At 36.2% G+C, this 16,766-nt stretch overlaps 1 protein-coding gene across 7 annotated transcripts in view; it reads right to left on the bottom strand.

Moving 5' to 3' along the window:
• The window catches only part of SOX6 (SRY-box transcription factor 6), a 624,429-nt gene that overhangs the window by 489,656 nt on the left and 118,007 nt on the right, over positions 1–16,766 (bottom strand). Inside the window, exon 1 of one of the 7 annotated variants that reach the window (XM_082660448.1) lies at positions 8,325–8,344. The exons of the other annotated variants lie outside the window; for them this stretch is intronic. The gene's annotated coding sequence lies outside the window, so the exon portion shown is untranslated. Of the gene's footprint in view, positions 1–8,324; positions 8,345–16,766 lie in introns of those variants that run through there. 7 annotated transcript variants of the gene reach the window in all.

The raw sequence follows: 16,766 nt of genomic DNA on the forward strand, positions 1-16,766 counted from the left end.
ACCAAACCAGTATGGTGGTCAGCTGTCAGCCAAAGAGAACAGGGGCAGGAACAGAGCCAATCAAGCGGTGTTAAGTAACCCAGTCATTCCATAGAAATCTGTACAGCTCTTGTTCTCTGGCAATACAGCTGGCAACAGCACAGCAGTAATTTGAGGGGTTTTCTATAGGGTGCTTATGAATTTGATTTCACTGTTGGCTTCTTGCCATTGCAACCTATACACTGGGTAGCTCTGTTTGTGAGTTACCCAACTATGTGCTTGGATGATAAAGGATCAGATTTTTCACTTAGTAGGCATGAAGTCAGCTGAGTTTTCACTTTGCCAAATGTGTCTTTTTTTTTTTTTTTCAAACTTCCCAGGTTAAGAAAAATACATGGCTTGTATTGCCAAGCACTTTCCCCCTACACTTTGAGCCATGTATTTCTTTGGGAAACTAAATTCTATTTTACCCATAATTCATCAAACTGTTTTCTCTGACAACTTAAATCTTTAGAGCCTTTTAACATACCACTTCTCTCATTTTCTCCCCACTACTCTCCTTTTTTCATACTTTCCCCTTGGCAATCAAAAAATACATATAGTTTGCCAGATTTGAAGTAAAAGGGGTGAATATAATTCAACTGCTGAGATTCAAGATGATGTTTTACATGTGACCAAATAAACTTTCCATTACCTATTTGCACTTTCATATGACTTCCTTCAGATACTCTCAAAGGACATAATGTAGTTAAACAGTAATGTTATGTAAACAGTTGCCAGTGCATGGCAAATTCAGGTTTTGCTTTTGGGAACTTTTTGGAATTTCTTTTTCCAAATATTTTCGATCTCCAGTTGGCTGAATCCGCGGATGCAGAATCCTCGGATAAGGTGAGCCACTTGTATTTAATTTTGAGTCAACCTCAGCTGCATATATCACTGCATCTTATATAAATCTAATTAATAATACAGTCCCAAACTGTTCTGATATTAGAAACTGAACTACTATCATCAGTGCTACCATTTAAAAACCAAAAGCCAAACTTATGGGAGTGGGGTGGGGGAGAAAGTAGAAGATATACAATGAAAATACTTGGAATATACTGTAAAGCATAGTAAATGGGCAGAAGTATTGATCTTCTCCACCCTTTTGGCTCATCAGTGTAAAATTAGGAAATGCTCTTTCTTCATTCTCAAAATATATAAACCTCCAGTAGGATGCCCTTTATTTGTAAACAGATATACATCTTCATGCCAGGGTCATCCATTCCCTCTTACTTCAGCCAGAATACCCAGTTACTTTCTTTCCATAGCTAGGGACAACAGGAGGTCCTCCCAAATTCCATTTCAAGGAGTGTTTCATTTCCACTATTGTGCACTGGCAGAGCAGAAGTAGGAAATGTCAAATCCCACCATCAAAAATTGGTCAAAGGAATGTTATTGAGGTTAGATTTCAAAATGAGATTTCATACCAAAACCACGCAACAGGCAGTAGTTAGCTACTATAGTACTCTCAATAGTATAATTCAGCCATATTATAAGGTTAAATGGGTTTCAGTAGGTTGCACAAGTAATCAAATCACCATCTATAATGTATTTTCTATAAAAATATCCATTCCAAATTCCAAACAACAAACTTTCTGAACTTCTCCCGTTAGTTAGTTGGAAATTGCCTACAAATACATCCCTGTGTATACTTCAAAGAAGTCTTTTTGTGATATAGATTTAAAAATACTAAAAAACAGGTAACTGACTATTAGCCTTTTTTAAGTAGGTCATATGCTTTACAAAAGGGTAAGCCCAAATTTGAAAAAGCAAGAATTCAATGTGAAAGTTACAAATTACTTCCTCATTTACTATATATGAAGTCTGGGATCTTCAAATACAGTACTTGGAAGTATGCATGAAAAATTATTATTAGTGGCTATAACACATTGTTAATATGATGACAACAAGAGTTGTAATCATGCCAATCCTATGAATTAGAGGTAATGGGGAAAATACAGACAGTTTCTAAAACTGCATGTATTATTATGTTCTCCTGAATATAAGTGATGCAGATGCTGCCTAAAAAAGTACACAAAGTTTCTAAGCTAAGGGCACTAGGAAAGTAACACAACTTCAAGTCAACCCATTCTCATAAAAATTTGAGAGAAATAACTTAATCATATGTATAACTCAATACCTTCTTTTCATATATGAGCAAGGCTGTGTGGATCCATAAAAATGTCATCTGAGCAGAGCTTTGAACATCTAGCATCAGAACTTCTTATAAAGCCACCAAATGTACTGTACTGATATGCCTAAATGATCTTCTAATAAAAGCCAATTTCAAATGAGTAAGAAAAACAAGCCTACTATAAAAAAGCAAGCAATGTTCACAGACAAAACCTGGATTCAAAGGAAAGATGGGTGGGCATAAATTATGTAAGTGTTTATAGGAAACAACACATGGATTTTTTGGTAAAAATTAGAATGGAATTTCATTTGTTTAAGAAACTGGGGGGAGGGAGGAGAGAGGGAGATATTAGGCTTTCTCCTGAGGTAGCGCAAAGCATAACTGAATACATCATTGCTCTCTTACATTTAACATAAATAAGATATTGAGACTTGCAGTAAGAAGTCAGAAGCATTGCCTGTAACCAACTGCACTGTGACATTCTAATTCATCTGCTGAGCCTGAAGTTCCACTGCAGCTGAAGACTTTGATGACTCAGGACTTCCAAACCCTCCCCGTGAGCACGCTGCTAGTGGACACCACAATGCACAAGCTCCAAACTCATTCTTCACCCACCCCTCTCTGCCACCAGTAATCACTTTCTTTACCAGCATGCTGTCCTTCAGCCACAGAAGTTGTGCATTAAAATCAGAGCCTTGCTAACCATCTCTGTCAGTTCAGCTGGGTGTGGAAGATCCACTCATTCAGTTGCACCCACTGGAGTAGTTCCTCATTCTGGGTACTGTGCATTCTAAACAACTGTGAGGTCTCCATGAAAGAAGCATGTTTAAGTGGTATGTCCTTGTTGTTTGTGACTGGGCAAAAGTGTCAGTGTATGTGTGTTTTGGGTAACATTGTGAAACAGCTGAGGGTATAAGAGCTGCATGGAACTGAATTTATCATTTTCCTCTTGAAGTACATAATATAGACAAATAGCTACAGTTAATATATAGCATTTTATAAAATAAATCATTGTATTTGTGTAGAGGAATTTAACAGGACAATAGGGCAGGCCTCTTGCACATCAGTTGGGATGAGAGGGGGGAACACTGTGTTCTTTCTCTGCACCAAAACAAGTTAGAAAATAAATCTGTCTGGAAAAAATTATCTCAGGTTTTGCCAAGGGAAGGGGAGTTAGGGAAGTTTGAGGTTTCTTATCAAGAAAAACTGACAGCAAGCCTTCATATTAGACTGTATATGTCTATCCACTAAGATTTTACAGGAATGAGAAAAGTATTCTTACCAAGAAAGTTAAGTTCAAATGAAATGCTGTTTCTCAAGAATGATTCTAAAGAAGATGTGAAGTTTTCATCAGTGGTTCTAAGAAAACAATTTATAGTGCCTTAAGTGAAATAAGGGTAAATGGCATTTCATTGCAATGTGCTGCGATGGCCTATGTGACTTGAACAGTACAAATGAGATTTCCTGGGATTTTGTTTTCCCTTAGAAAGGAAAACAGGAAGGAGGATTTTTACACAGTGATGAGGCATAAGGCAAGAAATGCACATATAAATAACCGTTAGCTAAGTGTAAAGGATCCCTGAAGAAAGGGAAGAAACCCAGGAGATGTGCACATCAAATAAAAATGGAGAATATGGCTATATTTCAGCTCAAACCAATATTCCCTTTTCAGGAATCATCCCCTCTGGCTCACTGCTGACAATCCATAGATAGCATATGAGTGAGATAAGTTCATAAGATAAACAGGGATGTTCCACGGCAAATAAATTTGTTTCCACTGAGATAATTATTCTTACCATGTGTCACTGCTCTCATGGCATGAACAGGACAGGTGATGACATCCTATAAAATGCAATTTTTATTCCTATAAAAATATATCTCGATGTCAGCACTGAGATATATAACTCATTCAGCCCTCATGAATTTTTTTTGCTCTGAAGCTATGAGTGTGTTTTTGTTTTTATTGTTGTTCTTGTTTCTTGTCTTTTTTTAAAAAATGCTGTCATCAACTGTGCAATACTCTTAAGACACTGGGAGAAAAAATGGGACTGTCATTACCTTAGGCTACCTGGTCCTATGTAAGGATTACATATGTTATTATGTGGGATAGCTGAATATAACTGTTTTACTTGAATTTTTATAAGGTTATCATCTGCATCATATAATCTCTATGCAATACCTGTATCCTCAAATCAAAGCACTCTCCCAAACCTCATGTCTTTTCAGACCTAACCTAGGCAACAACAAGAAATCACAAGCTTTTGTACCAACAAATAATTTTTCCAACTATAATTCATTAGTACCTTATTCCAAAAGCATATGAATACTTACAAGATGGTTAATCCTCATTAAAAACTAAGATTACATGACATAATTACATGTAAATAAGAAAAATGAATTAAACTCTTACCCTTTCCTATGTCGGGCACTAGTTGTGAATCATATATACAATTAGAGTTATATTGCTAAGCTAAAAATATTGGTAAAGATCTAAAAATGACAAACAGTGCCTTTTAAATTAATGTCTTATTAGTTGAGTGAAGTACACTGACAAAGAATAATTTATGCTTATTCAGACTGCACTCGACATCTTCAGGTGTTTCCAAATGAGCTCACAGAAGAGTGATTAAATGCATCTGATAACAAGCCACACATTGCTGAAATTACTTACCGCCTCATTTTATGATTAATTAAACATGTAGATTAAAGTTGCAAAAGAATTTAGATTAATGAGCAAGTTAAGTCTTGCTGATATAAGTGAACTGGGAATTGGATGCTCTGTGGAACTTTATAAACATGCATTTTGTAATGAATAAGACAAGGCTACATGCAGAATCGTGGCCACCAGGGCCTTTTGACGATGCAGTCTTTTTTAACATGGTTTGACAGCTTTCAAATAACATTCTTCTATAGGCTTTAAACTTTGTGCTTTGCTGTAAAACACAAGACTACATAACTCATGTACCAAGAGTACGATTATTTTCGAGCTCTCCAAGGTAATGACCCCCTGTAGCAGCAGCTGTTCAGAAAAAATTACAAGCTCAATTGTTACTATAATCAGAGATAGTTTTGTAGTTAAAAGCAGTTATGCAACTTGTAAAATTATATGACACCTCATCAGTACCTTCTCTTCAACACTCCTTCCTCCAAAAGTAAAACCATCCCCCAAAAGTCATAGCTTTCCAGAGGACTTATTAACAAAGTAGGGTGCTCAGTCATTCATAAAATATTCAAAACAATTTATTAGTGAGGTTTCTCCTAGGAAAGGTAATATTTAAATTTATGATGACTTATCAGCTCCAAGACTGTGTCAAAATATCTGCTGGGGTTTGCTGAGTATCCAAGTTTTCTCTTAAGATCAGCTTTACCTAATCGGAGTAGTTTAGACTGTGTCAAAAGCCAAGTTGGACTGTATGGTTTTCCAGGGCAAGAGAAATTCAGGTTGTTCACAAAGATGTAGTGCATTCTCCTTTGCAAGGGATACAGAAGTGGCAAGAAATTGAGCCAAAGTTACCAAACAAGCTTTTGGTTTAAAACCTATTCCATTTTTATTACGAAGTTTGTGGCACAATACCATTTATTACTACCATAGCATAATGAAAGCATTCCTGCAAATTCTTTGAATGGATCCAATCTGCTGTCTAAAATATATCTCTACTTCTTTTCTACTCTACTTATTTTCAGACCTTATGTATAATTCATTTCTTGGCAAGAGTGAGATTTTTATAGTGTAAAATTTTTTCCTTTTAATTCAGATTTTTTATACTCTAAAGAATTACCAAGAAAACTATGGAAATTTTTACATAAGGATGAAAAGGAGCTGCTTCATGACACAGATGGCAAATTATCGTCATTAACCCCACATATTTATCATGTGGACATAATTGCCCATTTGAAGATGTGAATGAAAATATAATATTGAGACATAAGCCTGACTATATTGAAATTTATTAAAAGCTTATAAGCATCCAAAATAGTGTCCATTCGATTTGTTATTTCCTTCCAGTTTTAAGTCAAAGTGTTTCACCAGATAGCAACAAAGACCCAATGCAGCCAAAAATAAAATAAAAATAAATAAATAAATAAATGGCCCTTTTTTAAAAAAAGCTTAATTTATAAGCTTTTTCCCCTTGTAGTTCAACTTGACTATAATAGTTAGGATTTCCAGGTAGAAATATGGACCCAAATACTTCAAGGACCAAATAATATCCTTTTTCTTCACATGAAAATTTAAATTCTTCATTTATACCCTTTAAAAGAAGAAATCTTACAACAAAGTGGTTATATTAGCCTGAAAGAGGCTAGTTTAGAGATCTAAAAATAATTCTTTTGTGATCATAAAATGTATTGGGGTATGTGCGAGAAGGACATAGATGATTCAGACAGCTCAACAAGCCACCAAATTTTAAGGAGCAAGATCTTTCCACTTCAGTCATTGCCGTATTATTTCTAGGCCCCACATATTAAGAGGTGTGTCCTGGAGTTACTAATAATTAAATAAAATTGTGTCACTCCTGTGGCATTTTATTACAAAAAGATACATTTATTTCCCCACGAAAGCAATATTTGTAAAATAACTTTTAAGTCCTAAATACTGAATATACTTAGCTATTACATGTATTATTATTAGCATGTTTTAAATTTTATGACAAATGCTTTATATAGTTTACCTGCATAGATTATGTAAATTTACTGGTTATTTAAAGTTAAGAGTTACATGTTTAGCTGAAATACCAAAAAAGGTACTTCACTCTGAAACTATGAATAAATGGGCAATTTAAAATATCACAAATCAGCCATAATGCACTATAAGAATTCTTATGCATTATTTCATTAAATCAAGATGGTAATTTATTGTAAAGCGTTTTTTTAAATTTCACAGCACATAGTCATGTGGGCTATGAACCTTGCATTTCTAAGAAGTGACTAATATTTTCTTCATTTCATCTATAGTTTGAAAGAAAAGTATAAAAATACTCACCAGAAACTAATATTAGATGACTAAACTCATTTTCACATGTGATTGGGCCCAGGTTTGTCAAGATGAACTATGAATGCATTAATATCCACAATACTGCCAAATGCTGAATTATTAATATTGTCAGCTCCTTGGTTTCAGTTCATGCCCTGTTGAGGAGTTTTGTGAGATTCATCAAAACTCAGCCTCTCAACATGTTTACAAGTATCATGGAGGCAACACGTCTTAAATTAAAATAAGGTTGACTTTCAACCAAGCAAACTGTCATCAAGGCCAGTCTAAGATTCATAAATGCAAAGAACCAGTCTATAGTGAAGACAGCAGATGAAGTCAGGTGCTACCACATGCCAGATCCTTGCCAACTCAGCACCCAGCAGTTGAGATACTAGGTAGATGACTAACGGTGGTTCTTCACTTGGCAGGATCAGCAGCATTATGCACTATACCTATGAGTTGTATATGTCAATGCAAGTATTCAAGAACCAAAAACAGTGCTGAAAATTGGCTCCAAAACTGCTATGGCTTATCAATTTTTATTCTATTGACTATGCAAATTTTTCAGTTCTCTAAACCAAGGACAGAGTTACTTAACTGGAAGAGTCCTGAATTTTTCCTTCAGTGAAAAAAGTAAAAGATTACTCTGTTTTAGTTATGCTAGAACTCCTTTTAAAATCTCCATGTATCCAAAATATTTTTGTAAGTGCACATGAACAATGTTTTTTTATAAATCAATTGGAAATTTAAAGTATGATTACTTTTTAAAAGTCAAAAGTTTCTAAACTTTACTCCGTACCTTGTATTATATGATTTCCATGATGGTAAATTAATATCAAAACTGATTTTATTCATAAAACAAATAATTTAAAAGAATACAAGTAGTTTCCAGACTTGAAAAATTTTAGGATTTCTGATACTCATCTTTCCAATCTTTCATTCAGTAGATATATTCCCTATAAATACAAACATTTCTGAAAAATATTGAATTGTGGTAGTAAAATTGTTTCATTTGTATGTAAAGTTTAGCCAATAATCCTAATAGTTATAAACATAAGTTAAAACTAGAAGATGTAAAGAAACTGGGTGTTAAAATTACTTAGGTCTTAGTATTAGACCACAAAAATGCAATGCAATCCTCATTTGCCACGGAAATAAATGGGAACATTAGTTATACTCATAAATTATATATTATACCTGGGCTCTTATACAAAGTGATGAGGGGTCACAAAGTCCTTCTTGAAGCATTTTTCTTTCCTCATCAGAAGATATAGAATGTCTAAAAAGAAGAAACTAATAGTTATTGGACCCACTATCTGCAACATAAAATAAATTTACTCTATGCATCATATAATCTTCCCAACAACCACACCCATTTTATAGATGAGGGAATTGAGTCTCAGACAGGCTAGGTAATTTTCCAGAGTTACACCAGTGACAGAGATAAAACTGAAGCCCTACTGAACCCAGCTCCAAGGTCCATTTGTTCTTTCTGTTATATTATGCTTATTTATCGCCTATAGTACTTTTTGTGTTTATGCTATTCTCCACTATCTAGAATTTCTTTCTGCTTCTTCTCAGTTAATCCATCCCTACCACTTCCTTCCAAGGTTCACAAGTATACTCCAAAAAGTATACTGTGTTCTCTCAGCACTTTGTTTAAAAGCCTCTATTACAACAATTCAAATTACACTGATTCACACAATACACATTTATGAAATGTTACCAACGTTACCATCTATATTCAGCAAGGTGCTGAAGGTATCACAAAATGGTTGCATTGACATACTACAATAAGTCTTTCCTAGTCTCCATTCTATACTCCTCTATCCTCTCTCACCTTCACAATAACTTTAGAAGTAGTAGTAGTAGTATTTACTAGTACGATTGTCATTATCATTATTATATATTATGAACCTCAACCAACCACCTTTTGCTCTCATGCTGCTCTCTGGAACTCCTCTCCACTTTCATTCTGCTCAAAGGTTCTCATCCACTAAACCATCTCTCTTTCCTTCCCAATCAAAAATTCTACTCTTGAATATTTCATAAAAGGTGTGAGATACTCTCGATTATTCATTTATGCAACAAAGACCTAAGCATTTACTATATGCTGGAAACTAATGATAGATAAACGAGATAGATCTTATTTGTCTAAGAGCTTACAATCTACCACAAAATACAAACAAGTAAACCAAAATTTATAATGTAGATCCATGTCATCATGAAAGTATGTAAAAAAAAGTGATGTGAGTACAAAGAATAAAGAGTAATAATTCATCTGGAAGCCTTCATATGGAAGGTGGTATATAAAATAAAGCTTCATTATTGAACAGAATGCAGGTGGAGAAATAGCAATAGTGACTGATTATTGAATACTTTCTATGTGTGAAGCACTCAACATACTGTATGTTTAATATATATCATATATTTTCTTCACATATGTAGACATTTCTGTTCCTGACCAGGATGGACTAACAGGGACTGGATGTACCCTTCTTGGGTTAAACAACTAAAAAAAACTGGATGAAATATATAAAAACAACAGTTTTCAGAAACTGGACATCAGGCAATGAAGAAGTAATTCCTGAGAAAGGAAAAACAAATGAGGTCATCTCTACAGTTGTCCCAGATTACTGCCTCAAGAAAGAAATTACCAACTGCAGTGTACAGAGGCAAATCCTAATGGTCTCACTGAGTTAAGAAGACGAAGCTGGGAGTCTAGGGAGGCCAAGGTGGATATAGTTGGTAGGGTAAAGTAACAGAGGAGAAAGACCTGCACATAAACTTCCAGAGGTCTGCAGAGAATCCCTCACGATTACTGGTAAGCACACATGTGTGAGGAAACTAACCAAAGTTAGGGAAAGATATACCTAAAAGGAGCAGAAAAATCAATCCCCAGAGCTCACACAAATCCAGGAATAATTCAATTTCCCATCATCAAAGTGTAAAACTTCACAATGCCAGGGGCACTGGACAGAATACTCAGAAGAGTATTATTGCCTCAGCAGTGCAGAAACTTAGCCTTACACTATAGGCTGCACTGGTTCCAACTGACAGTGCTTGAAAGCAAGTATTGAAAGGATCAAACTGTTTCCAAGTATCTTAACTACACACCAGAAAAAACGTCCAAAAACATTTATAGAAATACTGAAAGATTCAGCACTCAACAAGGTAAAATTCACACAATTTCTGGCATCTAATAACAAATCACCAGTCATGCAAAGAAGCAGAAAAATACCGCTCATTATGAAGAGAAAAAGCAATCAATTGAAATTTGTCCAGAAATGACACAGGGATATTAAAATAGTTATTAGTTGTATCCTATTTGTTCATGAAACTAAAATAGACTGAACATACTAAGTAGAGATATCAAATATACAATAAAGATCCAACTATAACTTTTAGAGATAAAAAATACAATGTCTGGGATTAAAAATCACAGGGGTGGAATTAAAAGCAGATTTGACACTGCAGGACAAAGACAAGTGAACTTGAAGGCTTATCAATAGAAACAATGCAAAATGAAGCAGAATAGGGAGGGAAAAAGATGAAAAAATGTGAACAGAATCAGAGAACTGAAGAACAACTTCAAGCTGCCTAATATGTGTGTAATTGGATTCCACAAAGAATGGGAGTTAAAGAAAAAATTCTGACGTAATAATGGCTGAAAATTTTTCAGATGTGACAAAAAACTATAAACCTACAGATTCAAGAATCTCAAAAAACCCAAGCTCAAGAAACATTACGAAAACTACACTAAGGCCCATAGTAACCATGTTGCTTACAACCAATGTAAAAAGAGAAAATCTTAAAAGCAGCTAGAGGAGAATGACACATCATACACAGAGAAACATAATAAAAATTAAGGCAGACTTCTTTCTGAAAACAATGCAGGCCAAAAGACAATGGATCAATATTTTAAAATTACTGAACCACAAAAAGTTAATCTAAAAGTCTATACCTAGCAAAATAAAGATTTTTCAGAAATATAAAAGGTGATGGAAATACCACCATCTCACCAGCAGACATAATCTACAAGAAATATTAAAGTGGTCCTTCAAGCAGAAGGTAATTTGCCAAATGGAAATCTGAATCTACACAGAAATAAAGTACATTGAAAATGGTAAATATGTGGGTAAATATGAAAGACTATTTTTATTTTTTAAATATCTTTAAAATATTGACTATTCAAAGCAAAAATAATAAAAATTATCTTTAGATTTAACATATGTAGAAGTAATGTGTATGACAATAGCACAGAGGCTAGGAGGGAGAAACGGAAGTATGCTGTTGTAAGATTCTCATCCCATGTGTGATGTGGGATAATATTACTTGAAGACTGTGATAAGTTGTATAGGGTTGCTATAACTACTAAAGCAACCACTAAAATATATTAAAACAAAAAAATTAAGAAGCCAATAAGGGATTTTAAATGAAATCATAAAAATTCTCAATAAATTAAAAGGAAAACAAGAAAAAGGGGAAACAGAATGATGAGCAGGTGGTACAAACAAGAAACAAAGAGCATATCATATATTTAAACTCAACCATGTCAATAATCACATTAAACGTAGATGGTCTAAACACCCAAATTAAAAGGGAGAGATTGTCATACTGGGTAAAAAAGCAAGACTCAACTGCATGCTGGCTACAAGAAATCCACTTTTAAATGAAAACACAATACTTTAAAAGTGAAAGGATGGAATATATATACCACAGTACCACTAATAAAAAGAAACCTGCAGGGCTATCAGACAAAGTAGATTTCAAAGCAAAGAATATTACAATGGATAAAGGGATTTTTATACAATGATAAGGGTGTCAACTCAGTAGGAGGACATAATGACCCTAAACATGTATCCACCTAATAAAGCTTCAAAATACAGGGAAGAAAAACTAATAAAATTTCAGGAAGAATTTTAATCAGAGTTCTCAAAATCTCTCTCCCTCAATTAAGGGTAGAGCACGTAAACCAAAAAAATCGGTAAGGATACTGAAGACCTGGACAGCACTGTCAACCAACTTTACCTAGTTTACATTGATAGAACTTGCCAACCAACAAAAGAACTAGTAATTCAATAACAGAAAGATATCTTGAAAATCTGTAAATATGAGGAAATAACACTTTTAAATGACTCACAGAGCAAAGAAGAAATCAAAAGGGAAATTAGAAAGTATTTTGAAATGAATAAAAATGTAAACACCACATATTAAAATTTATGGACCACAGCTAAAGCAGTACTTAGAAGTAAATTTTATAGCACTAAAACCTATATTGAAAAAGGGGGTCTCAAATCAATGATCTCAGCTTTCACCTTAAGAAACTAGAAAAAGAAGGGCAACATAAACCCAAAGTATGCAGAAAAAAATGAAATAATAAGACTAAAAACAGAAATCAATAAAATAGAAAAAAGGAAAGCAATATTAAATTTGATGTTGTGTTTACATGCTCATAGCATAAATGAGAGGCGACATCACTAAATATTCTACAAATATTAAAAGATATGTATTATGAACAAATCTATGCCAATAGATTAAACAATTTAGATTAAATGCATTAAACAATTTAGATTAAAAGATATGTATTATGAACAAATCTATGCCAATAGATTAAACAATTTAGATTAAATGCACTTAAATAAACCACATAACTTAGATGAAATAGATAACCTCAATAGCCCTACACCTATTTTTAAAAATTGTATTTGTAGTTAAAAACCTTCCCCAAAAGAAAACTCCAAGCCCAGATGGTTTCATTAGTGAAGTCTTTCAAGTATTTAAAAAGTAATAATACCTACTGTACACAAATTCTTCCAGAAAATTATATAGAAGGTAATACTTCATAACTCATTCTATCATTATAAGGCTACAGTAATCAAGTAATCAAGATAGTGGCATAAAAAAATAGACAAATAGATCAATGGAACAGAATAGAGACTCCAGAAATAAATCTACATATATATATGGTCAACTTATTTTCAACAGAAGTGCCAAGGCAATTTAATGGGGAAAAAGATAATCTTTTCAGACAATGGCACTAGAACAATTGGAGAGCCATAAGCCAAAATATATACCATAAACTTCATCTCACCCTATTACAAAAATTACCTCAAAACGAATCATACACCTAAATTAAAAGCTAAAACTATAAAACTTCTAATGGAATGCATAGAAAAAAATCTTAGTAACATTGGGCTTTGCAAAACTTTCTTGAATGTAACATAAAAAGCATGAAATAGAAAAGTAAGAGGGGAGACCTTCAAGATGGTGGAGGAGTAAGACGTGGAGATCACCTTCCTCCCCACAAATACATCAGAAATACATCTACATGTGGAACAGCTCCTACGGAACACCTACTGAACACTGGCAGAAGACCCCAGACTTCCCAAAAGGCGAGAAACTCCCCAGGTACCTGGGTAGGGCAAAAGAAAAAACAAGAAACAGAGACAAAAGAATAGGAACGGGACCTGCACATCTGGGAGGGAGCTGTGAAGGAGGAAAAGTTTCCACACACTAGGAAGCCCCTTCACTGGTGGAGACGGGGGGGTGGCGGGGGCGGGGGGAAGCTTCGGAGCCATGGAGGAGAGCACAGCAACAGGGGTGCAGAGGGCAAAGCGGAGAGACTCCCACACAGAGGATCGGTGCCGACCAGCACTCACCAGCCTGAGAGGTTTGTCTGCTCACCAGCCTGGGTGGGTGGGGCCTGGGAGCTGAGGCTCAGGCTTCAGAGGTGAGATCCCAGGGAGAGGACTGGGGTTGGCTGTGTGAACACAGCCTGAAGGGGGCTAATGCACCACAGCTAGCCGGCAGGGAGTCCGGGAAAAAGTCTGGAACTGCCTAAGAGGCAAGACACCATTGCTTCCGGGTGCACGAGGAGAGGGGATTCAGAGCACTGCCTAAACAAGCTCCAGAGACGGGCGCGAGCCGCGGCTATCAGCGCGGACACCAGAGACAGGCATGAACACTAAGGTTGCTGCTGCAGCCACCAAGAAACCTGTGTACAAGCACAGGTCACTATTCACACCTCCCCTCCTGGGAGCCTGTGCAGCCCGCCACTGCCAGGGTCCCGTGATCCAGGGACAACTTCCCCAGGAGAACGCACAGCATGCCTCAGCCTGTTGCAACGTCACGCCAGCCTCTGCCACCGCAAGCTTGCCCTGCATTCCGTACCCCTCCCTCCCCGGGGCCTGAGTGAGCCAGAGCCCCCTAACCAGTTGCTACTTTAACCCCGTCCTGTCTGGGCAAAGAACAGACGCCCTCAGGCGACCTACATGCAGAGGTGGGGCCAAATCCACAGCTTAACCCCAGGAGCTGTGCAAATAAAGAAGAGAAAGGGAAATCTCTCCCAGCAGCCTCAGGAGCAGCAGATTAAATCTCCACAATCAACTTGATGTACCCTGCATCTGTGGAATAACTGAATAGACAACGACTCATCCCAAAATTGAGGCGGTGGACTTTGGGAGCAATAGTAGACGTGGGGTTTGCTTTCTGCATCTAATTTGATTCTGGTTTTATGTTTATCTTAAGTTAAGTATTTAGAATATATTATCATTGGTCGATTTGTTTATTGATTTGGTTGCTTTCTTACTTTTTTTTATATAGAGATATATATTTTTTTCCTTTTTCTCTTTTTGTGAGTGTGTATGTGTATGCTTTTTTGTGTGATTTTGTCTGTATAGCTTTGCTTTTACCATTTGTCCTAGGGTTTTGTCTGTCCGTTTTTTGTTTTTTGCTTTTTGTTTTTAGTATAGTTTTCAGCACTTATTATCACTGCTGGATCTGTTTTTTTGTTTGGTTGCTCTCTTCTTTCTTTTTTTTATTACTTTTTAATTTTTTTTATTTATTATTATTTTTTTTTACAGTATGCAGGCCTCTCACTGTTGTGGCCTATCCCGTTGCAGAGCACAGGCTCCGGACGCGCAGGCTCAGCAGCCATGGCTCAGGGGCCCAGCCGCTCCGTGGCATGTGGGATCTTCCCAGACCGGGGCATGAACCCGTGTCCCCTGCATCGGCAGGCGGACTCTCAACCACTGCGCCACCAGGGAAGCCCTAATTTTTATTTTTAATAATTTATTTTTTATTTTAGTAACTTTCTTTCTTTCTTTTTTTCTCCCTTTTCTTCTGAGCCATGGGGCTGACAGGGTCTTGGTGCTCCGGACGGGTGTCAGACCTAAGCCTCTGAGGTGGGAGGGCAGAGTTCAGGACATTGGACCACCAGAGACCTCCTGGCTCCACGTAATATCAAATGGTGAAAGCTCTCCCAGCTATCTCCATCTCAATGCTTAGACCCAGTTCCATTCAATGATCAGCAAGCTACGGTGCTGGACACCCTATGCCAAACAACTAGCAAGACAGGAACACAACCCCACCCATTAGCAGAGAGGCTGCCTAAAATCATAATAAGGTCACAGACACCCCAAAACACACCACCGGACGTGGTCCTGCCCTCCAGAAAGACAAGATCTAGCCTTATCCACCAGAACACAGGCACCAGTCCCCGCCAACAGGAAACCTACACAACTCACTGAACCAACCTTACCCACTGGTTGCAGACACCAAAAACAGCAGGAACTATGAACCTGCAACATGTGAAAAGGAGACCCCAAACACAGTAAGTTAAGCAAAATGAGAAGACAGAGAAATACACAGCAGATGAAGGACCAAGGTAAAAACCCACTAGACCTAACAAATGAAGAGGAAATAGGCAGTCTACCTGAAAAAGAATTCAGAATAATGCTAGTATAAAGATGATCCAAAATCTTGGAAATAGAATAGAAAAAATACAAGAAACATTTAACAAGAACCTAGAAGAACTAAAGAGCAAACAAACAATGATGACCAACACAATAAATGAAATTAAAAATTCTCTAGAAGGGATCAATAGCAGAATAACTGAGGCAGAAGAACGGATAAGTGACCTGGAAGATAAAATAGTGGAAATAACTTCTGCAGAGCAGAATAAAGAATGAAAAGAATTGAGGACAGTCTCAGAGACCTCTGGGACAACACTAAATGCACCAACATTCGAATTATAGGGGTCCCAGAAGAATAAGAGAAAAAAAAAAACGGACTGAGAAAATATCTGAAGAGATTAGAGTTGAAAACTTCCCTAATATGGGAAAGGAAATAGTCAATCAAGTCCAGGAAGCACAGAGAGTCCCATACAAGATAAATCCAAGGAAAAACACACCAAGACACATGTTAAACAAACTATCAAAAATTAAATACAAACAAAAAAAATATTAAAAGCAGCAAGGGAAAAGCAACAAATAACATACAAGGGAATCCCCATAAGGTTAACGGCTGACCTTTCAGCAGGAACTCTGCAAGCGGAAAGGGAGTGGCAGGACATATTTAAAGTGATGAAAGGGGAAAAACTACAACCAAGATTACCCTACCCAGCAAGGATCTCATTCAGATTCGACAGAGAAATTAAAACCTTTACAGGCAAGCAAAAGCTAAGGGAATTCAGCACCACCAAACAAGCTTTACATACAACAAATGCTAAAAGAACTACTCTAGGCAGGAAGCACAAGAGAAGGAAAAGACCTAAAATAACAAGCCCAAAACAATTTTTAAAATGGTAATAGGAACATACATATCAATAACTACCTTAATGTAAATGGATTAAATACC

This window comes from Grampus griseus, assembly GCF_964374135.1.
Source record: "Grampus griseus genome assembly, chromosome: 8".
Lineage (NCBI taxonomy): Eukaryota > Metazoa > Chordata > Mammalia > Artiodactyla > Delphinidae > Grampus > Grampus griseus.